General features: G+C 43.5%; 1 long non-coding RNA gene across 1 annotated transcript; it reads right to left on the bottom strand.

The window, feature by feature from the left end:
• Positions 1-322: 322 nt before the first annotated feature.
• Positions 323-24,038, bottom strand: LOC309795218. Its single transcript, XR_014292226.1, has 3 exons — positions 23,871-24,038; positions 2,281-2,477; positions 323-369 (listed from the first exon to the last, which is right to left on the bottom strand). It is a non-coding gene; the product is annotated as an uncharacterized lncRNA (long non-coding RNA).
• Between the last annotated feature and the right edge of the window lie 132 nt (positions 24,039-24,170).

The following is a 24,170-nucleotide window of genomic DNA, read 5'->3' as shown; positions in this document are numbered from 1 at the left end:
GGAACACAGGGGAGAAATACTCTGAAGAGCTGACTTTGACGATCATAAGAAGGAAAAACACAAGTAGTTGAAAACATCCTTGCTAGGGAGGAATGTCAGAAGTAGAAAATGAAAGGTTTGCAGGTTCCCAATCCATGACATTTCAGGAGGAAAAGCAGACTCAGCCTCTGACCCAGGACAGGACATTTACCTGAGAAACTGCCACTTCGTCCTCTTCTTCCTCCTGCTCTTGGTCATTTTCTCATTGATATCATGTTGAGGAATCACATCAGCATCTTGAGAATATGCCTTCAACGGCATCAGCACAGCTCCTTCACCTGTTCCCACCATACCCACGGGCAAAAGGCCTTGAAACGCTGAAATGCCAACCTTCAGAAAAAGAGAGATTCAGGAACAAGGAGCTCCTGTGTGGAGACCAAACTGTGAGCTTTTTCTTTCCTGTCTACACGTGCTCTCCCTTCACACAGATGCCCAGAAACCTTGCTACAGCACAGAGCAAGTGGGCCACACAGCCCTGCCCCTTCCAATCCCATTTGAGCAGACACCGATACCTCCACAGAGGCCAAAGGACCAAAGACTGGAAGCAACTCTCATCAAGGTACCCAAGCAGCCCTCGTGCTTAAACCAGGCCTAACCTTAGAATCACCTGGAGTTAAAACAACGCAGATGCTCCCACCCAGATCAATAGACTCTGTGCGGAGGGCACAGGTGATGTTATTGCTAAATACGCATCATGTAATACTAATGAGAAACTGCATGGGAGCCACGTAGCAAACATTTCTTCCAAAGCTTTAAAGTGCTTACAAATTTGGGGGGAACCCAGGCCCCACTCTTAATGATGATTCTCCTGTGAGGCTCATGAAATGACATCTGTAACAAGCTTTCTGTTGGTGCCGATATTACTCTGTCAGACCCGTATTCAGTAGTACTGAGCTAGAGCTATCTGGCACAGCACACCTGAGACCACTGAGTAGCGTGAAGGTTTGGGGTAAGAACTTCTAAAAGTGTAGTTTCCCTGGGCCTGATTCCTAGGGGCTGAGCTCCTTCTGGAATAGGTATGGCCTTGCTGTTGCCTAGGGAACACGCTGCTGGGTTGGTGGGAATCACATGGTGGGTTTAGGGTTGTGCGAGGGTGGCCCTTAGAAATCTACCCAAAGATACCCTTAGTCCTCAGGTCCTTTAGCCCCCTCTCCTCTCAGGGCCCACCTGACCAGCAGGAGTGCTCGGAAGGAGGGCATGACCACCTGTCCTCAGGGGAGCTGAGACTCCATGCCCCAAAAGATTCAGAGCACGGAGTTGTTTGCATCACAGATTTGTCTGGAAATAAATCAAAGGCAGCAGTGGAGGCTGGATTAACATTTTGTATTGGGAATGGACAGAAGCCTTTGAAAATGATGCCATGAATGCATATTTGATGATTCACAAAGGATGTCGTGATCTATGTTAATAAAGCACATTATAACTGCATCAACAGATCAGAATGTTTTGTTGATTGCGTGTGTCTATGTGTGTGTGCTATAAATTGTGGTACCACAGTTCTCCCCCCACCCCCGTCATGTATTTATACTTTCTCACATCTTTAAAGTGCATTCATTAAGGTAAAAATTAGAGAAATGCATATCTACTTTTTGAATATTCTTTGAGAATACTGAATCTTTGGAAAACTTTATTTTATTTTAAAAAAATTTTCAATTTTTAATATAATTTTTATAGGTTACTTTCCATTTACATTCATTGTAAAATATTGGCTATTTCCCCCATGTTGTACAATACATACTTGAGCCTGTTCTACACCCAAAAGTTTCTACTTCCCTCTCCCCAACCTCTACAGTGCCCCTCCCACCTCCCCACTGGTCACCACTAGTTTGTTCTCTGTATCTGGGAGCTTACTTCTTTTTTGTTATATTCACTAGTTTGTTGTATTTTTTAGATTCCACATATAAATCATATCATACAGTATTTTCCTTTCTCTGACTTATTTCACTTAGCATAATGTCCTCCAAGTCCAACCATGTTGCTGCAAATGGCAAAATTTTATTTTTTCATAGCTGAGTAGCATGGTGTTGTATATATAGTAAGCCCCTACACACAAACAAATTCTGTTCCAAGAGCACGTTTGTAAGTCCAATTTGTTTGTGAGTCCAGCAAAGTTAGCCTAGGTACCCAACGAACACAATAGCTATATAGTACTGCACTGTAATAGGTTTATAATACTTTTCATAAAAACACATAAAAAACAAACACAAAAAATAAAACATTTTTAATCTTACAGTACAGTACCTTGGAAAGTACAGTAGGACAGTACAACAGCTGGCATCAGGGGTTGGCATCAAGTGAACAGGCAGGAAGAGTTACTGACTGGAGGAGGGAGGGAGGTGGGAGATGGTAGAGCTGAAGGATCGTCAGCAACAGGAGACGGAGGGCAAGCGGCAATTTCACTCGCTCCTGACATTGATGGCACAAGTTCCAGTTCCTTTCTGAAACGAGATGCATGTTCGCATCTTTGAAACTTGAAGGATTGTATGTAGGGTACTTACTGTGTGTATATATGTGTGTATATATATATATATATACACATACATACATACACACACCACATCTTCTTTATCCATTCATCTGTTCATGGACACTGAGGTTGCTCTTATATCATGGCAATTGTAAATAGTACTGCTATGAACATTGGGGTACATCTTTTTGAAGTAGTGTTTTGGGGGTATTTTTGGATATACACCCAGGAGTGGAATCACTGGGTCATACAGTAGTTCCAGTTTTAGTTTTTCAAATCTTTTAGTATACCCCAATAAGTGTTTCATGCTCCACATACCAATGTCTTCAAGATTTTAGTGATTTTTAAAAGAGCCTGTTTTTTTTTTTTTTTTTTTTTTTTGGCTGCAAAGCTTGTGGGATCTTAGTTCCCCAACTGACCAGGGATTGAACCCAGGCCATGGCAGTGAAAGCCAAGTCCTAACCACTGGACCACTAGGGAACTCCCAGACAGATTAGATTTAAAATAAGGACTGTTACAAGAGATAAAGAAGGACACTGCATAATGATCAAGTGATCAATAAAAGAAGAAGATATAACAACTGTAAGTATTGATGCACCCAATATAGGAGCACGTAAACACATAAAGAAAATATTAACTGACATAAAGAGAGAAATTGACAGTAACACAATAAAAACAGGGAACTTTAAAACTCCACTTATAACAATGAACAGGTCATCCAGGCAGAAAATCAATAAGGAAACTCTGGCCTTAAATGACACATTAGACCAGATGGATGGAGATATACGTATATGGCACACTCCTTCCCAAAGCATCAGAATACACTTCCTTTTCAAGTGTACATGGAACTTTCTCCAGGATAGATCACATGCTAGGCCTCAAAACAACCCTCAGTAAATTTAAGAAAATTGAAATCATATCAGGTATATTTTCCAAACACAGTGCTATGAAACTACAAACTGACTCTAAGAAAATAACTGAAAAAAACCCCAAAACACATGGAGACTAAACAATATGCTACTAAACAACCAATGGATCACTGAAGAAATCAAAGAGGGAAAAAAAAAAAAACCTAGAGACAAGTGAAAGTGAAAACACAATCCGTACCTACAGGATGCACAAAAGCAGTTCTAAAGGAGAAGTTTACAATGATACAAACTTATCATAGGAACCAAGAAAAATCTGAACTGTGCAACCTAACCTTCCACCCAGAGGAGCTAGAAAAAGAAGAACAAAGCTCAGTTAGTAAAAATTTTTTTTAAATCATAAAGATTAGAACAGAACTAAGTAAAATAGAGACTAAAAATCAACAGAGGGCTTCCCTGGTGGTGCAGTGGTTAAAAATCCGCCTGCCAGTGCAGGAGACACAGATTCGAGCCCTGGTCCAGGAAGATCCCACATGCCACGGAGCAACTAAGCCCGTGCGCCACAACTACTGAGCCTATGCTCTAGAGCCCACGGGCCACAGCTACTGAGCCTGCACACCTAAAGCCCGTGCTCCACAACAAGAAAAGCCACCACAATGAGAAGACCACGCACTGCAATGAAGAGTAGCCCCTGCTAGGCACAACTAAAGAAAGCCTGCATGCAGCAATGAAGACCCAACACAACCAAAAATAAAAATTAATTAATTAATTTTAAAATGTTCATACCTTAAAAAAAAAATCAATAGAAAAGACCAATGAAACTAAGAGCTGGTTCTTTGAAAAGATAAACAAAATTTAGCCAGACTCATAAAAACGAACAAAAAAAGAGAGCGCCCAAATCAATAAAATCATTTATGAAAAAGGGGAATGTACAAATGACACCGAGAAGTACCAATGAGAATGTGACTGCTATGAACAATTATATGCTAATAAAATGGACAACCTAGAAGAAATGGACAAATTCCTAGAAATGTACAATCTCCCAAGACCGAATGAGGAAGAAATAGAAAATATAATCAGATGAATTACCAGTAATCAAATTGAATCAGTTACAAAAAAAAAAAGAATTTTCCAATGAACAAAAGTCCAGGAGCAGATGGCCTCACAAATGAATTCTGCCAAACATTTAGACAACAGTTTACACCTATTCTTCTCAAACTATTCCAAAAAATTGCAGAGGAAATTGCAGAGTCAGGAATTATAGGGTTGGGGAAAATGGGTGCAGGGTCATGAGGAAACTAAGGACATTTGATAACTGGTGACTGGATCCTCTGAGGGCATTAGACATACAGGACACGAGGCATGGGCTGAAGTCATTGGAATGAGGGGAGGATAAAGGGCAAGGGAGAAGGAGGATACGAAGAATAAAAGGCTTGGGAGCCATAAAGGGAAGGAAGGTTGGGCTGAGAGCCTGGAATCCTGGGGGATAGAGTTTTCATGGGGATGGAGGTCGAAAATGCACAGGATGGACGTGGGAGGGCAATAAAGAAGCCTAGAAGGGGAAGACTTAGTTCTAGAGATATCTAAAGGTCACACAGGCGGAGAGACTGAGGTCACAGTGAGGAACAGAGGATGATGGAGTCAAGGGATGGAGGTGGGGGGATGGTAGGTGCAGTGGGTGGATGGAGGGTCACTGATTTTTTCTCCTCTTCACTAATTCCATGATTTGCATTCAAATCATAACCTACTTGTGAATAGTTTCTAGTTTGAGACCTTGAGGTAATAACCTTGCTTACATAAAATACGTGCGATGATCCCTTCAACTGAACACACGGTAAAGGATTAGAAAAGCAAATGAGGAAAGCAATGACACAATACTTCTTCTCTCCTTTAGGGACACCGGATGCAGGTGTGACCATGGAGGGGTCACATGGACACCACCAGAATGAAGTGGATTCTGCCTAGCACCTGAATGGTCCTGGAAGTGGACGCTCCCCTGGAAGCTGCAGATAAGATCCTATGCCTCATGCAACCCTGATATTTGACCTTGTAAGACCCTAAACAGAAAGACCAGCCAAGACTACTGGATTTCTAACTTATGAAGTGTAGAGTGTTTTTGAAACTACTAATTGTGTGGTCATACGTTATAGCAGTGATAGAAAACTACTAGGCATAGGAACAAATTTAAGTATGAAATAATAAACATTATAAAATACGAAATTATAAAATATTTAAACAATAAAATCAAGTAAAAATGTCCATTCATTAACCACCCCCCAGAAGCAATAAAATTTTACCTCCAGATGTAACATCATCAGTTCCAAGTATATCCTCCTTGCTATGCAATTTCCATGTGTAAAAAACTACATTTGAGGGTTTCCCTGGTGACGCAGTGGTTGAGAGTCCGCCTGCCGATGCAGGGGACACGGGTTCGTGCCCTGGTCCGGGAAGATCCCACATGCCGCGGAGCAGCTAGGCCCGTGAGCCATGGCCACTGAGCCTGCGGGTCCGGAGCCAGGAGAGGCCACAACAGTGAGAGGCCCTCGTACCGCAAAAAACCAAAACAAAAACACAGATTTATTTGTAATCTATGTAAATTTTGCTGTTCACCTAAAACTATGTTGTACATCAGAATCAAATATAATATTGTAGGTGAACTACATTTCATATTTTTTAAAATGTGCTCTCAGGCAGAATCTGCGAAGGAGGTCACAGGTGATAGTAATTAGAACTCACCACATCATCTTCATTGTAAGCCTAGAGTGATAAAGCACTTATGTAAATCTTTCCTCCCAAACTTTAATATGCATAAAGCATTCCAGCGCCGACGGAAGATTTGTGATTCTGCAGGTTTGGAGTGGGGCACATGACTTGGCATCTTTGTCAGGTTTTATCTTTGTGCTGATGCTGCTCCCCCAGACCTGTTTTTAGTAGCACGAGAGAAAGCAGGCACACCACACCTCAGCCCCTAACCCCAACCACCTTATCTCAAGACAACGACTGTTGGCTCCACCAAAGACCACCATCATGGTTTGGAAGGATCACATGTTTGGCTGGCACTTTAAGGTTTACAGAAGGCTACTAAAGGCTGCAACACCTGAGTAAATCTCTATTCGGAACCCAGCATGTATACAGTCACTAGTGCAATGTACTGAGCATCTGCTGTGTGTTTACAAGTAGGTTACAGCGCAGTGTTTTGGAAACCTCACAGCTATTATTGGAGTTAATAATAAAACCCTGGGATTTGGGCACTAGGAATCTCGTAATAACCATGAGGATGTAGATACTGGGACTCACCTTTCTGTCTCTCCTTCTGTTTCCCTATCATTGATTTTTTTAAAATTAATTAATTTATTTTTGGCTGCCTTGGGTCTTCGTTGCTGCACGCGGGCTTTCTCTAGTTGTGGCGAGTAGGGGTACTCTTCGTAGTGGTGCATGGGCTTCTCATTGCCGTGGCTTCTCTTGTTGCGGAGCACAGGCTCTAGGCGCACGGGCTTCAGTAATTGTGGCACGTGGGCTCAGTAGTTGTGGCGCACGGGCTTAGTTGCTCCGCGGCATGGAGGATCTTCCCGGACCAGGGCTCAAACCTATGTCCCCTGCATTGGCAGGCGGATTCTTAATCACTGCACCACCAGGTAAGTCCCCTATCATTGCTTTTCTAAAAAATGTTTGCCTACACTAGAAGCTACCTATAGATGGCTGGAGGAATATAGAAAGGAAGGGTATCTTAGAAGTTCAGAGAGTTTTCATTGTTTTATGTATATTTTCACTTTTTTTTCAAATATGGTAAAGTTTTAAGTTTATAAGTAAAAGCCAATCAGTTTTCCTAACTGGATGTATTTTTTATATTCCCATCAGCAATACATGGTAATTTTAATTCCTTCCCATTCTCACTAAAATTTGATGTTACCAATTTTTGTTTTTGTATTTAATTTAGGCATCTGGAAATTTGAGGTACAGTCCTATTATTGTTTCCCTGGTGTGTAGCATAAATAGATAAAGAAAATGTGATATATACAAGTGAATATTTTTCAGCCTTTTAAAAAAAGCACATCCTTCCATTTGGGACAACATGAATGAACCTGAAGGCCATTATGCTAAGTGGAACAAGCCAACACAGAAAGGAAGATACTGTATTATCTCAATTATATGTGGAATCTACTAAAGACTAACTCATAAGACAGAGCTGAATCTTGACTTTCTGGAACTTGCTGTGGGGGAGATGGGAGACGTTGGGGAAATGGTACAAAAATTCGGTTATGCAGGATGAATGAAGTCTGGAGCTCTAAGTACAGCCTGGTGAAACAGCCAGTTATAGGGTATATTATACTTGAGATTTGCTAAGAGAGTGTATTTGAAGTGTTCTCACCAGAAAAAGATGCAAAAAATGAGATGACAGATATGTTCATTCGCTTGAATGTGGTAATCATTTCACAACATACACGTTTATTTACAGTTTTGAACTTGACCAAATACTGTATCTACAGGAATGGAAGCAGCGTGCTGGATGGGATGGATCATGAAGTGCAGGATTTAATGAGAAATTAAGATGACACTGTAAATCAACTACACTTCAATTAAAAAAAAAGAACTCTAAAACATACAGGTCTTTGCTCTCACACACCTGCTTTAGGGTTTCAGCAAAATGTGAGCATCTTCCCCTGAGACGTGGGAGGAGCAGCCAACCCAACACTGATCTCCCGTAACTTGTGCAGGGAGGGGAGGACCCAGGGTGGGGACTGGCCTCCCGAGGGGGTGGATCTGGGCGGGGCTGGGGAAGGTGCTGGCTCCCTGCACTGCTCTCCCTGTCTCTGGGGTATTTCCCTCACTGTCTTTCCTAAGCCCGCCTAACAGAAACTTAACTTCCAGAGTTCACATTCTTTTAACCCACTTAGTCACTTCCCTGCCTATTTTATAAAATAAAACAAAAAGCATTTTAACATAAACACAGTTTTCTGGGACAATTATACTAGAAACTATTTTATTCTTAACAAGTTCAAAGAAATGCAAGTCATCGTCATCATCATCAATATCATTCATAACTTCTCCTGTCAGTTGATGACCCTTCAAGGGGTGATATCAGGACTCACACACAACAGAGAAAGGGAATTGGCCCAAATGAAGCCAAAGTCCCCTACAAAGCACTCCTTTGGGCACCAGCCACACAATCCTGAATTCAAACATTTTAGCCATTTGTAATATCCTTTGGGTCAGGCTCTGTGAAAGAGTTCAGGTAACATCAGCCATTCACAACTATCTTCTCACATGTTTGCTTGTGCCTTTCCTTAGAATGGCCATGTGATAGAAGTCTGACCAATGATACGGAGAGAGAAGATCAGGGGAGGACTGTGTTCCCCAAATCAAAAAGGAGTGGCTTCGAATCAAAACCTCTATGTCCTATCATATTCACATGGAACATGGTTTGAAGCTTGATAGTTGCGCAACCATATTGGAATTATGAGAGAACAAAAATGTGCTCAATGCCTGCATGTAGACAATGCCAGAAAGAAGTGAAAAATGAAAAGGTACCTTATAAGTTTTCACAGCCATTTTATCAGCTATGAGCATCTATCTGTTCCCTGTGTACATATCACCAAACATACATCTTCTTTTCTGTACATATGCATTAGCCCATTCTTGGTAGAGCTGAAAATAAACTACCAGCTACAGAAAATGACACATTACTATATTTCATTTATACCAGTGTTAAATGTGAGCATAACTTGCTACTCAACCCCATCATATCAATTACCACAACTGAAAAAAAATCCTCCTTCCACTTCAGTCAAGATGGGTAAAAAGACAATATGGGCTGTGAAAAACTTGGGAACTTCTAGCCTAGAAACTAAATAAACCATTTAAAAAAGAAATGCTCACTGCCTCTGACTGGTGAACTTCTCAAACAACTAAGTGATGCCTGGTACAGAACCCAGAACTCTTGACAAGGCCATCACTCTGTTAAGAGAAAGTGAGAAAGGTCCCTGCCACCTGTGGGTTAGCTTCCCTGGAAGGTCACTCTTTTAAAGTAGATACAATTTATGTTGCACTTGAATCCTATAAGTGATCTCAAATTTGTCACTTAAATTTCTCATTGTTTTAGAAAGAAATTGAAAGTACACATCAGAAACTGCCAGGGCCTGCATGGGTGACTGTAGGTGAGGAGAGCAGTGAGAACCCTGTGTCCATAACAAAGGCAACGAAGGATGATGACTGTGATTCATATGGAGCAAGGATGACAATGAGGTTAAATAAGAAAACTGGAGATAATTAGGAAATTAGATTTTTTCTCCTAAGATCAGAGTGTCAGTTGTGCAACCAGAGAACAGGTATCCTCTCTCCACATGCAGGATTTATTCAATTCTACATTTAATCCATTTTCTGTCTCTTACCTCATGCTACAGCATTACTCAATTGGAATATTTTTCTCCTAACTATACAGTATCTACTATACATCCATCACTGTCATGTGTGTTTGTTCACTCCATATAAATGCCTAAACAGCCCCATGACTTAGGAATTCTCCAGGTTTTCACCTGCTCAACTTGTCACAGTAAAGTGGATAATTTTGATAATGTCACTTATAAGAATTGGAAGAAACAATAACTGAAGAAAAGTTGTCTTACCGTTTCTCTCTAATTAAGAGGAAAGTAATGAACTCTTAAACAAAATCAACATAATATTCTCCCTGTGGAATTACCCTCATCTTCAAATTAATTTCTGAACACTAGTACATTTAATGAAAAGCATTCTTAAAGTGCCTGAGAATATCATAAAAGCAATGGTTCATGAATTTTGGACAAATAAACATAAACTGGGTTTTTCATGATGAACAGGCAACTAAACAAGATAGGATCTGCATGGGGAGCATCTCAAATCATGACTCAGGAGATATGAAATAAATCAATTCAATGTAAGACAAAATAAATTCACATTACAAATCTGTAAGTTTCCTTAGTCAGTAATTCATCCACAATTTTGAAATGACCAGTTGTGATCCAATATTTCTAAAGTATTTCTAAAGCTATGTATACACACACATTCTTACTTCTCAGTTTTCTTACTCCTAAATATATCTCCATATATTTACATATTGCAATCCATGTATATCAAAACCATGAGAATCAGTTTGTGTTTTGTCTGCCGAGTAAAGAAACTTGTGCAAAAAAAAATACAGGGTAGCATTTTTATAAATATCGTCTCAGGATTGCAAATGTATGGATTTTTATTATACTTGTGACTTTACTAAATTAACATTTTAAAAATAGAACTGTAACAGGGAAGAGCAAAATCTGACCCCATGTTGGATCTATTTCTTTGACTTTAAATTTTGCTTTTTGTTGCTTTTGTTATTATAATCATAAACAATGGCCTGCCTCAGGGAACACTGTCCCTCTGCCTGAATATTAAACTAAAATGCCTTTGTTCAGCTCACAGGGAGACAATCTGACCCTGCCCACCTGTGAATGGCTGCAGAAAAGAAGAAATTAAGGGACTTCCCTGGTGGCGCAGTGGTTAAGAATCCACCTGCCAATGCAGGGGACACGGGTTCGAGCCCTGGTCCGGGAAGATCCCACATGCTACGGAGCAACTAAGCCCATGTGCCACAACTACTGACCCTGCGCTCTAGTGCCCGTGAGCCACAACTACTGAGCCTGCGTGCCACAACTACTGAAGCCCGTGCGCCTAGAGCGCCTGCTCTGCGACAAGAGAAGCCACCGCAATGAGAAGCCCGCACACCTCAATGAAGAGCCAACGCAGCCAAAAATAAAAAATCAATAAGTAAATAAACAGAGATCTGAGACTTGGGAAACGCTACTAGACACTGTAAAACATGGTCCTCTTCCACAGGACCTCTGTGGGGCTTTAACGTGCTGATGTAGGAGGCAGGATGGTTATAGGGATTAAGGGCCAAACCCTGGAGTCACACAGACTTGGGCTGACACAGGGATTCAGGCATTCATCAGCTGTGTGATCTTGGCAAATGACTCAACCTCTCTGAGCCTGAGTTTCCTCACCTCTAATATGAGAATAACAAGAGTACCTCCCTCCCAGTGTGGCTTGGAGGATTCAGTGTGTCAAATTCCCATTCTACGAATCATAGCTTAGCCTTGGCCCCCGTGGAAGCTCAGAAAGAGCAGCAAATTGTACCCTGGGGGTTTTGAAAGAGGAGGAGGAGTTTTCCAGGGAGAGGGGAAGGGGAAAGGAAACCAAGGCAAAGGAAAAAGCAAGCACAAAAGCATGGAGATAGGGGACTGGCCATGGTGGACTTGAGAACGGCTGAGACCCAGACGTGTGGGTGACTCAAGCACGGTGAGTGTGGGAGTGAGAGAGGCAACAAGGGAGCAGCGGGAGAGCGGGGCTGGTCCCGAGCCCAGTGGCTAGGAGCCAGGGAACGGCTCTGGAAAACTCATCTGTCAACTGCAGCGAGCAATGGAGGAGCGCTATGTGCGTGGGGAGGAGGGGCCAGCCGGGACACGACCCTTCTCTCCCCCCGCGGCATGGCTAAGAAGTCCCTCTCTCCTGCAGGAAACGTGGAAGGAGATCTGGCCCCGCAGTCAGGCTCAGCAGAGCTGAGAGGACCCTCAGACAACCAGGGGAACCCCGAGGGATTAGAGCGGGTGAGCATTGCACTTGAAGCGACGCACTGGGAAAGGGTGCAGGCCGCAAACAGACCGTTTTGATTTACATTCCCCTGGTGTAAGATAGCAAACGTCACGTGACCAAAGGACAGAAGAGACACAATGGTAAAATGAGGGGGGCGGGAGCAACCCCTGGGCCAGTTTCCTTTCCTGATAAGTAAACTAAAACTAGGTCCCCAAAGTGCGATCCAGCTTCTCTCCTCGAGTACCAAGAGAATGCCCAGACACTCCTGCATTTGAAGAGCACCAGCCTGAGTGAGGTCCGGAAGGAACCACGCAGGCAGGCAGAGAGCAGCCAAGCCCCTGACCTGGAAACGGGGGTGGGCTTTCAACTCCCCACCGAGAATTGCAGCTCATCCTGGTTGCGCAAATTCTGAAAAATTAGGAAAGGAAAAAAAAGTAGGAAAGAATTAAGATTCCACACCTGGCACTTGTAACTTACAAAACAAGTATTTATTAATGTAGTTGTCCTTCTCTTGCTGTAATACAGAAGCATGACGCTGATGGCCTGCCACACTGGTGTGAAGCTGTTGAAAGCCCAACCAGTCACTGATTCCAACATTCCGTGACTGGCCTTTGTTAGGCAACGGGACTGCAGTCCATACAGGAAGCCGACCAACCCCGGGGTCTCCGGCCCCTGCCAAGGCTCACAGGGTGGGCCAGAGAGTGTGAGAATCGACAGCATGGTGCGGACGGACAGAGAAGGCTCTGGGCAGGACCCCGGTGTGAGGTACCTCCCTTGACAGAAGCCGGAGCTGTCCCCCTGCAAGGCGGCTCAGTCACGGGCCTGCTTCCCTGGGAAGCATCTCCCTTTGGCTGAGGGTCAGAAGGCTGCGCACACAGATCGCCCTGGGAAGCGGTCACCACACACCAACCCGAGCCTGAGCCGCCATCACTGTCTTTCCAGTGGGTCCACCCAGCCCGCGGGTGCTACTGCTGCTTGTGTGGAAGGGCCTTCCGGGGTGGTGGGAGCTCCCTGTGGATCAGGGTGAGTCCGCAGAGGATGAGGAACACTCCTCCTCACCACGGGACCTCCTGGCACTCTCCATACGACACAAAGCCCAGGAAGACCTGCGGGACAGAGACAGCTAGGAGGCCGGGTGGGCACATGCCCACAGGACTCAACCACGGTGGGTGGGCACCACCTGACTCCCCTGTGGCTGAGTGCCTTCCTAGGGCAGGAGGAAAGGTCTGGAGCTGGAAGTCTTGGGCCCGAAACCCATCTGTTACCTTCAGCATATCTCACCTGGAGAAGTGGGGAGGGTCCCTTCCTCACGGCATTGGACCCCAGCAAAGCACAAGAAAGCCCAGCAGATATATACAACAGAATGTTACTCAGCCATAAAAAGAAACGAAATTGAGTTATTTGTAGTGAGGTGGATGGTCCTAGAGTCTGTCATACAGAGTGAAGTAAGTCAGAAAGAGAAAAACAAATACTGTATGCTAACACATATATATGGAATTAAAAAAAAATGGTACTGATGAACCTAGTTGCAGGGCAGTAATAAAGATGTAGACATAGAGAATGGACTTGAGGACACAGGGTGGGAGGGGGAAGCTGGGGTGAAGTGAGAGTGGCATGGACATATATACACTAGCAAGTGTAAAATAGTTAGCTAGTGGGAAGCAGCCGCATAGCATAGGGAGATCAGCTCGGTGCTTTGTGACCACCTAGAGGGGTGGGATAGGGAGGGTGGGAGGGAGTCTCAAGAGGGAGGGGATATGGGGACATATGTGTGCATATGGCTGATTCACTTTGGTGTACAACAGAATCTAACACAGTATCATGGAGCAATTACACTCCAATAAAGACCTATCAAAAAAAAAAAAACCATTTGAGAAAAAATAATAAGAAAGCCCAGCAGAGGCTGGCAGCTAGGCCTAGCACACAGCTGGCCCAGCAAGTCCTCCCTGCCTGGACTGCAGGGCTGACTCGCTCAGCCTCACCTGGGAGGGAAGAACCTGGACCCTCCACGTCTCATGCCCCAGTTCACAGACCCCTGAGGAGCAGCAAACAAGTAGGCTTTTGACAGTTGGACTTCATCCCCACCCAACTTGAGAATTCCTCCAAGTATGAGAGATTGGAAGAGCAGCCACCAGGGGTCAAGCCACAGCCCAACCTCTGCTTCAGTTCCTGTCCCTCCTCCTATGTGGGAAAGCAGGGGTTGCCCAAGGACGACCCACCAAGAACCCTCCCAGAACCCAGGTTTGGGACGGAGGGACCGTACGCTCAGGCTACTCACCGAGCTGAGGACATTTGAAAAAGTCACCATGACAGAGGCAATGGCCGAAGACATGGAGAAACTGAGGCCCTGGCTAAAGAACATTCACATCAGAGAATTGGTGGTAGCTATCACAGTAATACCTAAGACACACATGCCCACGTTCGCCTGCAGAAGAACGTGTCACTGCAGCCGCGGCCAGCCCTGAGCAACATGACCAGCAGACCCCCTCACAGCACACCCAGGGTCAGGGTTACTGCTGGCAGCCACCGGGCCACCACAGCCTGGGGGTCCTCAGAGCTTTCCTGCACAGGATTTCACTTAACCCTCAGAAGATGCCACACCCATTTCACAGCTGAAACAAATTCAGAGAAGACACATATTTGGCCATCTTGCCAGCCTTGTGGCCTTGGGCAGAAGTAAAATGCTAATCCATATCCAGTTTTATGTTCTATTGAACACCAGTCCCTTACTGACCCCGCAATGACCAATGCTTGACGTGCAGTCCCAGTGGGCCAAGGAGTTATTACTTGGTCTGAGGTATGAGTAAATCAGGGGCAGAGTCCTCACTGCCCGGGATCAGGTAAAGCATGAATTAGTTGTCTTGCCCCCATTCTGTACAGGCTACAACCCACTCAGGCCAGTCCCACTGGGCATTCTTGAGCTTTAACTCTGTACCAGGCCCTGTGCTAAGTGTTTTAGGTACATTTTCATTTATTCCATAACTTCATTTTACAGATAAAGATCCTGAGGCATGAAGTCACTTGCCTAAAGTGCCACAGCAGGGGGGAGTCGCCAGGATTCTAGCCCAGGTAGTGTGGCTCCATGCTCTGAACTAGGACACAGACATGCCTCAGGAAACCACACCTGGGACTAATTGACTGGTGATCCCAGGGGTCACTTGGAGAACTTGCCGATTTCTTTCTTTCTTTCTTTCTTTCTTTTTCAAGGAGTGTATTGCGAGAAGTGAGGATCTTTAGAACCTTCCTATACAAAGAATATGCAGACCTCTTGCTTGGTTTTGACTTATAAACTTGCCTGCAGACAGAGCTGCGTCCTCTGGGGATGGTGCCCATCTAAACCTCAGACTCTTATTTCTTGTAACAGTCTTCCAGCAGCTGAATATATAGTGTCTTGAGGAAGGAGTGTCTCCGTATAATTTACATAGGAGCATTGTATGTGCCAGCGGCAGCCTGCTTGTATGAAGGCTTATGAAGGTCTGCTGCACAACTGAGAAGACTAGAAAACCTCATGGCTCAAGTCACTCGTCTTGCTTTGGACCACTTACTCCAAGAATTCCACCCAGCAGGATGGAAGCTCCCACTGGATTAGCTCTAAATAGGCTTAAACCTAAAGAATTAGCCTGTCAACTGTCCAGGTCAGGGACAGACCCTGGGTTGCAGATGCAATAAAGCCTCTTTAATAAGCAGAAGCTGGCTTGTGAGTCGGAATGGGAGAGGCAAAGGTACACCTTAGCAGATGTGGGCAGGCAGTTCGGGAGTTCTCAGCATAAGGGGAATATCCAGAACGTCTCTCTCAGTCTTCCCTTATACCTGGGATATCCTAAACTCCCAAGTTTTCTGGCATCAGGGTAGACCAGTCAAAACACCCACTAATTACACAGTTAAAGAGATGGGAAACAGGCTTCTCATCTTAGGAGTCACGGGGAGAGAAATGTTTAGGCACAAAGGGCTTAAAATGAGGGTAGAGAGTGGATGTAGGAGGTGTGTGTCTTCCCCAAGAGTGAACTAGTCCAATCGGAGGACAGACTTTAGGTCCCTGGTAAGGGAACAAGCCTCAGTCCCCAACATCACCAGATGAAGGTTGGGTGTGGTAAATGCAATATTGCCTGCCGTATCAGTAAACGAAGTATGTCACGGTCATCAGCGATTGCAGCCACCATCAGATGGTGAGCTGGTGAGCCCTGAGGGAGCTCAGGAAGGAGAATACCTGCCATCCAGCAGCCGTCAGACTGCAGCCAGTCCCTACAGCGAGCCCAGAGGTTTAGGGTTAGGCTTAGGGTTAGGGTTTAGCGTTAGGGTTAGGTAAGTCCCTGGCTTGAAGTCCTAAAAATTCCTGCCAAATAAAACATAACTCTCGGGCTTCCCTGGTGGCGCAGTGGTTGAGAGTCCGCCTGCCGATGCAGGGGACACGGGTTCATGCCCCGGTCCGGGAAGATCCCACATGCCGCAGAGCGGCTGGGCCCGTGAGCCATGGCCTGCGCGTCTGGAGCCTGTGCTCCGCAATGGGAGAGGCCCGCGTACCGCAAAAAACAAAAGCAAAACATAACTCTCAACTTTTAGGTTGTGAAAATATTTTTTTAGTCGACAGTTATGGCCGACCAACAAAGGGACCAGAGCAGATTCCTCTCCTTCACCTGAACTCTACGAGGATCCGGAGCCTTGGTACCAGCAGAGGCCTCTTATACCCATCCACCTCCTTGGGGAGTCCAGGTGAATTTGGGTGAGTCTCTCCTGGTTCCCCCGTTATTGGTTGTGCCACCTACAAATGGGCACTTGCCATCGACCTCTACAAGGATTAAATCATGAGCTGCTGCAGCTGCTGACCCCCAACATCCCCTGAAAGGAGTTCAGGGTGGAGATCAGAAATGAGGCCCTCTGTGCTCTGGAAAAAAACTGGCAGAATAGGTCTTCAGATAGATATTTTCAGGAGATGATTTTTTGAGCCCAATTCTTGCAATCTCCTCATATCTAGAAAAGTCCTAAAATCCTTCATGGCGACATCTGCTCCTGGTGACTAGCAGAAACCTTCGGCAAAAATATGTGCTTGATTGCATGGACTCCCCCTTCACCAAAATCACATATATACTGACCTCTCCCCCTGCCTCTTTGGAGCTGTTTCTCAGAGCTACCTGAAATGCTGTCTCCCGGGCTATAGTCCTCAGCCCCAAATAAAACTTAACTCACAACTCTCACGTGCATTTTTTTTCAGTTGACAGTTTAGGATTTTAAGTTTTATTCTGTGGGGGAATAGCTTACTCTTGAAACTTAGTTTCAAGAAGAGGCACCTGGGTTAACCTCAGTCAAAGGACTGGGAAGCTTTTGCTCAGTTTAGACCCTGAGCAGCTTATCCTCAGTGAAAGGCACTGGGAAGCCTCAGTTTAGATACTGAGTGGTTATCCTCAGTTTAAAGACTGGGAAGACTTTGCTCAGTTAAAACCTGAGTAAGGCCTTTTGGATATTCCACCTTGCCCTTCTCTTTCAGGAGACTTTGAGAAACCTTGGGAATTCACACCATGAATGCAAAAGAAAAATAACCGAGCTCTTTGGTTTCTCATTAAACAAAATAAGATGGCTTGCCAAATGTATTTAAAACCAGGGTCCATTTATTTATATCTTGCAGAATAAAACTTTGGAGACACCTGTTGGGGAAAATGTTGGCTTAGAAAATTGACTTGTTTTTTCCATTCATTTCAAATACATAACAAGCCTGTACTACTATGAGAATCTGCTGGGTGCTATGAAGTCTGCCATCGGGACTAAGAACCCTAGTCCAATGGAACCTAATCTGCGGACATAGGGCTCCAACATGGCGGTTGAGAGCGTGTACGTGAAGTCATTTGAGCCTAAATCTGGACCCAGCCCAGCCCATTTCTCACTAGCAATTGGACCTTAGAAAAAAAAATCGTGAAATGTCTTTGATCCTCGGTTTAGATTCTTCATCCGTGAAGTGGAGCTAAGCAGGTAACTACTATTATATGTGATTTTTAGATTCTTTTGAACAATTTTTATATTATTTTTTGGCTTGATGTGTGGATTGATCTGGACCCTTCCTCCTTCCTCTCTAACTTTGCCTCTTGGACCCCAGACTCATTTTGCTCCAGCCCCACTGGCTTTCTTGTTTGTGCCTTGAATAAACCAAACTCATTTCCCAAAAAAAAAAAAAAAACCTGAGTAAGGTGGGACTGAGTAATTAGGGAGAAGACTGGCCTGTCATTTTTCCTTGAATTGGCTACCTTAATAGAGCTTGTCGAAATAAAACTGAAATCTTATGAGAGCTTCTGAGCTCCAAAGAAGGGACTCTTTCCTCCTGGCTGGCAACAGCTTTCTCAGGCTGAGGCAGGAGGTAGATGGGTCCCCCCAGGGTAAGCAATTGGAGATTCATTCCCTGTGGACCGGATACTCCAAGATAAGAATAGCAGGACAATTGAGAGAGGAGGCTGGGCCCTGCCCAGATAGAAAATAAGACACCACATATTTCTCATTCTTGAAGTCAAGGAAACCTTCCCAACTAGAATGCTCCTTGGAAGTCAAAAAGGGACGGGGCGCCACTGCAAAATAAGTGATGCCAACTACCCATAGGCCTCTTTGGGGGAATTCATCTTGGCTAAGAGATGCCTGCACACACCTGGGAGGATCCTGAGATATACCAAATATGGACTCTGAACCAGGCAAATCAAAATGATTGGCCAGAGGAAACCCAGAAGAAATGCCCCATGTATATGATTTAAACTACCACACGGGCATGACTCTCTGAGTGATTCAAACCAATAAGACACAAGACACATGTACTCTACGCTTTTTTTTTCTCCTAATAAACACTTTACTTGTTTCACTCCTTTACGTCTTTGTGGGAATTCTTTTCTGCAAAGCAGCAGGGCTAGGGCCTTGTCGCTGACCACTGGTCCCTGGTGGTCTGGTGGCTAGGAGTCAGAGCTCTCACTGCCATGACCTGACCTCAATCTCTGGCTGGGAACCAAAATCCTGCTTTAAGCCACTGCAGGCTGAGGCCGCCTGAGATCAAGGCGACTGAAAAAGTTGCAGGAGCAGTGGAGGCAAGACCTCATGCCGTGCATTTGTCCCTATAGGGAAACCCACTCATTTAATTAACAACCTGCTCAACTGGGGACATGAATAAGAACTGGCCATTCCATGATCTGAGCACCCGCGGTAGTCTTATATGCCACTGGGAGAACCCGAGACACGTAAGAGGGAGCTGAAACAGCTCTGGGGAAAAACCTAGAGGAGTTAAGCTCTCAAGCAGCACGTTGGCCCACCACACGATCCTCACTAGCAATTTTATTTTGACAAATCGACCTCAGAATGGGAAATAAAAGCTTTCAAAACAACAAAAGAGGAACAACAGATTGCCAGCCTACAACAGATACACCAGCCAGGTTTATGTATGTACAAAAACACAAGTACTTACTTAATTGGAAATTAAAGGAAATCTCGCCCTAAAAATGAGGGGGCTCTTTTATTGTGTACACAGTCAATTTACATTAAGTTTAAAAAGCCAGCTTGGTAAAAATATCTTTTCAGAATTCTGATTTTAAACAAAGGCCTTCTAGGGGGGAACTCGCATTTCTCTTCCTATGTCTTTGAGATGTAAATATTCTACCTGATCTTCCTAGGATGTTCTGTGTGTATAAATGTGTATGTACTTGTTTTGAAAACTTGACCTCTGCCATGCTATTTTTGAGAGTAAACTCTCTGGATTTTACTTAGGTGACATCCTCCTCCACTCTTATGGGGAAGCCTCTTGTGTCTTATTGGTTTGAATCACTATTAATATATATGTTTTGTTAATGGCCATGAGGCAGGAGATTGATGGGCTCCAGGCTAGGCATTTACAACTAGCCTCCTGTTTACACTTCCTGAGGAAGGAGGCAGGTGAGCTCTAGGCTAGATATTTACAACCAGCCTCCTGCTTGCACTTTGAGACAGAAATTACAACAGGAACAAGGTAAATAGCTGGACTTTGTTTCCTGTGGACACTTTAAGATAACAGTCATGGCAGGGACAGAGAGGGGCTAAATCCTGTTTGAGTAAAAGATGAAGAGGTCACGTGTTTCCCATCCCTGGGGCAAAGGGAGACACTGCACCTTGGAGGCTTCTTGGGGGTCAGTAAGGAGGGGGCACCACCCCAAAATAGGTGATGCCAAGGCCCCCCATAGGCCTGTGGGCTGGAATCCATCTGTGAAAAAAGTTGTGCATACATGTTGGGGAGGTGTTGGGGAGGTCCTAGGGCAGCTCAGGTGTGGAAAAAGAAACCAGATAATTGGCCAAAGGTGAACAAAGACCCAGAAGAACTGCCCTATAGAAATGAATTAACCACCTCTTTACTGCATTCCTCATTAGGGGGGATGCCCACAGCTTTTCTCTCCTGGTGTGTATCTCTGCCTCACTTCTGTCTTAACTAAACAAACTATTTCTCTGTGTGCTCTCCCACTTGTTGTACCATGTCTCTAATAATAAACTTTGTACCTGTTTCTACAGTTTTTGCCTCCTTGAGAAATGCATTTTTCAATGAGGGCAAGAGACAGAGGAACCTTGTTTCTAGCCTCTAGCCCCTGGTGGACTAGCGGCTAGGATTCCTGGTTTCCATCTAGGCTACCCAGGTCCAATTCCTGGGCAGGAAACTAAGATCTCGCTTCAAGCCACCGCTCACTGCCCATCTCCCGGAGATCAGTCAAGTGATGGATTCATTTACATTGGAGAAACTAATAAATTGGTGAATCTAGAGCTCCCTCATTGTAAACAGCTGTTTTATTGATACCTATAAAAACAAAAATCAAACTAAAGGTGGAAAAAAGAAACATATCTACTGGCTAATCTAAGAACTTCTTTATTTTTAAAGCAAAGAAAAACTAGTTTGGGAAGCTTAATTTGTGGTCTTTGCTTCCCCTCAATGGGTCTTACAGATGCTAATAAAAGCATCAGAATAATTAATGTTAACAGATTTAAAAATTTTGTAAGGAAAGTCTAAATTGTAAGGAAATTTTTAAAAAGGACTTATCTTAAATGAATAAAGAAATCTTTAGATGGTTATTAAAAATGGGATAAAATGGACATTTATGTGATTAAAACATATGGTTTTGATATTACACTATGGTTAATGGGCCAAAAGGGACTCCCTACTCGTCCTCAACGTTAAAAGCCAAAGAGGTCCACTCTATTTACCTCAGTTAAAAAAAAAAAAACTATATATATATATATAATATATTTATATATATATTAAATATATATATATATATATTTAAAGGGCTGAAAAGATTTTTTTTGCACTGACATACCTAACCAGCAATTATTTGGGGCAACAGTTTGGCCAAAGAACCTGAGTTCCCTGGCTCAATCCCCCTTCTGGGGATCCCAGAGCTTCTATATTAAAATAGATAAAATGGACAGGGAACAAAAAGAAGAAAAACTTCTAGAACTCCTCCTATAAGATCAAAACTTGTTGATTGGATCCTAATGAAAGCTAAAGTTCAAGGTAAAAAAGTTGACAGAATTCAGATGAAAGTGTATAGAATTGGTATATTTAAATGGGCTTTATATAAGATGGTTACATCTCTTTTGTTTAATTACATTGTGGGGTAGGCATGTTTCACTGGGGAATGCTTCTCCTGTGTGGTATAAGACAAGGCATATAAATCTGCACCTTGGAAAATATTAATTGAACATACTAAAGGAAACCAATAGGGTTACCTGAGCCATACAAAATAAGTAAAAACTGGGAACTACCATTCAAGGGCTAAAAAACAAAAATAGTGATTTTTCTTTGGGTTTAAACTTGTAAACTCAGAAAGAAGGTCTTTGCTGAATGCCTTATACAAGCCTTTGAAGGCGTGATAAATTAAACTCGAAAGTTCTAGAACATAGGACTCGTAAACTTCAGTTTAGTTAGAAATCTTCTCACTGATATAATATATAGTTGGACAAATCAATCTTTTAGTATCCTTTAGGTGACAGGATGAATATTACACTAATTAAGTTTATTTGATATGATAACTTACTTCAAAACATTGTCAAGTGATGGGAGATGAACCTTAGGTTATAGTGTATGGATAGATGTTATTAATATAGCTATTCCAAAATTTATATGAAATTACTAACATCTAATATAATGTTACCAGCCATAATTCTAGTTATTCTAAAATGTTATATGTCACAGAAATATCCAGTTTCCTGATAATTGCATTGTACTCAAATCTTTAACCATGCTCTTTTAAGTTTTCTCCTTTATAGGCAATCATTATTTTACACTGATGCTTTTACAAAATGAAGATTTTCAAGAAGACTCATAAAAAGAACTTTTAAACAAATATAAGTTTCTGATAGCCTTCAGATAATACCACTGAACTGGGTAACAAATGACAAAACTCTAATGGAAAACCTGATTACTTCATCCAGATCAACAGGAATGAATTACGTGGGACTGAACTAACTTTTGTTTTCCAGAAAAACCTTTTCTCTTATGCTATGACCTACAACAAGTTGATAAAGCATACCTTTGTAAACAAAGATGAAACATTTATCTTTTTCTCTCTACCTGATCCTTCCAGAATTTGGCTTCTCCAGCTGGCTCTCCTGTGGACTTGATGGTTTATTATTGGGGTGGCCAAAACGCTCGTTCGGCTAGTGAATATGTTGTTCACTAAAGTTCTTTGTGAAAATGAAAAACGTGTCTTGGGACTTCCCTGGCTGTCCAGTGGGTAAGACTCTGAGCTCCCAAAGCAGGGGGCCTGGGATTCGATCCCTGGCCGGGGAACTAGATCCCGCATGCATGCCACAACTAAGAGTCTGCATGCCACAACTAAGAGTCTGCATGCCGCAACTAAGAAGTCTGCATGCTGCAACTAAAAAATCCACATGCTGCAACTAAAGATCCCACATGCCTCAACGAATATCCCGTGTGCCGCAACTAAGACATGGTGCAGCCAAAATAAATAAATAAATAAAAATTTTTTAAAAAGAGCCTGGCACAAAGTAAGTGCTCAATGTTAAAAAAAAAAAAGAAAAAAGTCTTTTAACTTAAAACCGAGCGAACTTTTTGGTCAGCCCAATACAACTGGATTACAACTGGTTATACTAATCATTGTTCTAATTTGTTCTTTGTTTCCGAATTGTTTATGATTTGTCTCCCTGCTGCACTATGACCTTGTCAGTGTTACTACCTACATTACTTATACCCTGCCTATTTTGCTGTCTCTTACAGTACTCAATGTGTAACCAGGCCTCCAACAAAATTGATGGCTAAACATCTCGAGGAAATAAATCACATTTGTAACTCTACATAGAATAATTGTAATAGTGTGATCCGAGGTATGGGAACAAGCAACAAGGGAAAATATCTCCTGGATCATAACAGACTAGTAAGACAGAGGATCCAGAGAATCTTTATCAACAGGGCCTAACCCAGAAATTAGCACCTGGAGTGGCGTATCAACACGAATTTTCGCCTGATCTGAGATGAGCCTCCTAGCGCCATGGGACAAAAATTGGTCATGAAATGTCTCCCAAATATTGGTCGAATTTCAGACCAAGAGGAGGAACTGATAAATGGAATATTGCCTGCCATATCAATAAACAGAAGATGTCACAGTCATCAGCCACCTCATGGTGAGCTGGTGAACCCTGAGGGAACTCAGGAAGGAAAAGAATACGACATCTAGCAGCCATCAGACTGCAGCCACTCACAAAGGTGAGCCCTGAGGAATCTCAGGATGTGAAAACACAGGATACTGGCCCAGATAGCTGAGGCGCATATCAAAGGAACGAGTTCAGTGGGCCGCCCAGACTCCTGCACCTTCCCATACATACAAAAGCGCTAAATTCCTTAACTTGACATATCTGTCTTTCTTTAACTAACAACAATCTTTTGACATTCAGAATACCTGCGCTTTGTCGCAAAACTCCTGTATATGCTGGCTCACGGAGCAGTTCTCTCAGGGTTACTTGACGTGCTGCCTCCCAGCTTGAAGTCCTAAAAATTCCTAAAACTTTCAACTTTCAGGCTGTAAAAATATTTTTTGAGTCGACAGGTGTGACTTCCAGGGTAGAGATGCTCTCCTAACCCCGCTGTCTGTAGTGCCCGGCAGCCGAGGGGACCAAAAGGACCACCGGGTGTGAGGCGGCCCTGGCGCCCCCAGCCCTGCTCCACCCTGGAGCCCAGCAGTCCCGCAGCGCCCCTCCTC

Source organism: Mesoplodon mirus, assembly GCF_964341445.2.
Source record: "Mesoplodon mirus genome assembly, chromosome: 2".
In the NCBI taxonomy this organism is placed as follows: Eukaryota; Metazoa; Chordata; class Mammalia; order Artiodactyla; family Ziphiidae; genus Mesoplodon; species Mesoplodon mirus.
The sequence above is the reverse complement of the archived record's forward strand: the minus strand, read 5'-3'. Positions and strand labels throughout refer to the sequence as shown.